General features: G+C 41.0%; 1 protein-coding gene across 1 annotated transcript in view; it reads left to right on the top strand.

The window, feature by feature from the left end:
* LOC17898724 (jacalin-related lectin 44) overlaps positions 1-1,547 on the top strand; it is a 17,823-nt gene that overhangs the window by 1,817 nt on the left and 14,459 nt on the right.

Below are 1,547 nucleotides of genomic sequence, written 5' to 3'. Positions count from 1 at the left end.
GCTTACCAATGCAGAAGTACATACAGATTTCGGCTACCCTTGAACAAGTCTTGGACCTCAAAACGACAACTTTTGAAGATATAATAGGGAGAATCAAAACTTATGAGGAACAGATAAGTGCTGCAGAGGAGTCACAAGAGAGTCAAGGCAAGCTTATGTACGCAAACTGAGATCATTCATCATCGAGTCATGATCAAGAAGGCAGTCAAGGCAGAGGTCGTGGTGGTTATCGAGGCAGAGGACGAGGTCGAGGAAGGAACAACTACAACCGTGATACATCAAAAGTGACTTGTTATCGATGCGACAAGTTAGGACACTATGCGTCTAATTGTCCAGATCGATTGCTCAAGTTAATCAAGGCTCAGGAAGACCAAGAAAAGGTAGAAGATGACACTCATGAGGCAGAGTCACTAATGGTACACGAAGTGGTGTACCTTAATGAGAAGAATATCCAACCTAAAGACTTTGAAGAGAGCCTTGAGAATGTGTGGTACTTAGATAATGGTGCTAGTAACCACATGACAGGAAATCATACTTGGTTTAACAAGATTGACACAATGGTCACTGGAAAAGTTCGGTTTGGAGACGACTCACGCATTGATATAAAAGGGAAAGGATCAATACTGTTTACAACCAAGGGAGGAGAAAAGAAGGTGCTATCAAATGTCTACTACATACCAGGACTTAAGAGTAATATAATCAGCCTAGGACAAGCCACTGAATCTGGTTGTGATGTGAGAATGAAAGATAATCACCTTACCTTGCATGATCGAGATGGAAATTTGCTGGTAAAGGCAATTAGATCAAGAAACCGACTATACAAAGTTACCATGGAGGTTGAGCCGACAAAGTGTTTGCAACTAGCTACAGCAAACGAGGCAGCAAATTGGCATGATCATTTGGGACATATTAGTTGTGAAACCATAAAAACAATGGTCCTAAAAGAGCTAGTTGTTGGAATATTGGGTGTGCCTGAAAGAAAAGAGACATGTGGATCTTGCTTACTTGGAAAGCAAGTAAGACAAGCATTCCCGAAAGCTACCTCATATCGTGCCTCACATGTACTTGAACTCGTCCATGGAGATCTTTGTGGACCTATAACACCTCCTACTGCAGCAAAGAAAAGATACATATTTGTTTTGATTGATGATCATTCGAGATACATGTGGACGATTCTTTTGAAGGAGAAGAGCGAAGCATTTGAGAAATTTAAAGTGTTCAAGGCACATGTAGAGCAAGAATGTGGAACTTCTATCAAGACATTTAGGACGGATAGAGGAGGAGAGTTCTTATCCCAAGAATTTCAAACTTTTTGCGAAAAAGAAGGCCTCAACAGACACCTAACCATCTTGCATAGATTTTACAGAGACATGGCATAGATTTTGACGAAGTTTTTGCTCCGGTGGCTCGTATTGAGACGATACGGTTCATCATTGCCTTAGCAGCGTCAAACTGTTGGGAAGTACATCATCTTGATGTTAAAACTGCTTTTCTCCATGGTGACTTGAAAGAAGATGTTTATGTCAATCAACCGGAGGGGTTTATAG

This window comes from Capsella rubella, unplaced genomic scaffold (assembly GCF_000375325.1).
Source record: "Capsella rubella cultivar Monte Gargano unplaced genomic scaffold, Caprub1_0 scaffold_1, whole genome shotgun sequence".
Classification (NCBI taxonomy): Eukaryota; Viridiplantae; Streptophyta; class Magnoliopsida; order Brassicales; family Brassicaceae; genus Capsella; species Capsella rubella.
The sequence above is the reverse complement of the archived record's forward strand: the minus strand, read 5'-3'. Positions and strand labels throughout refer to the sequence as shown.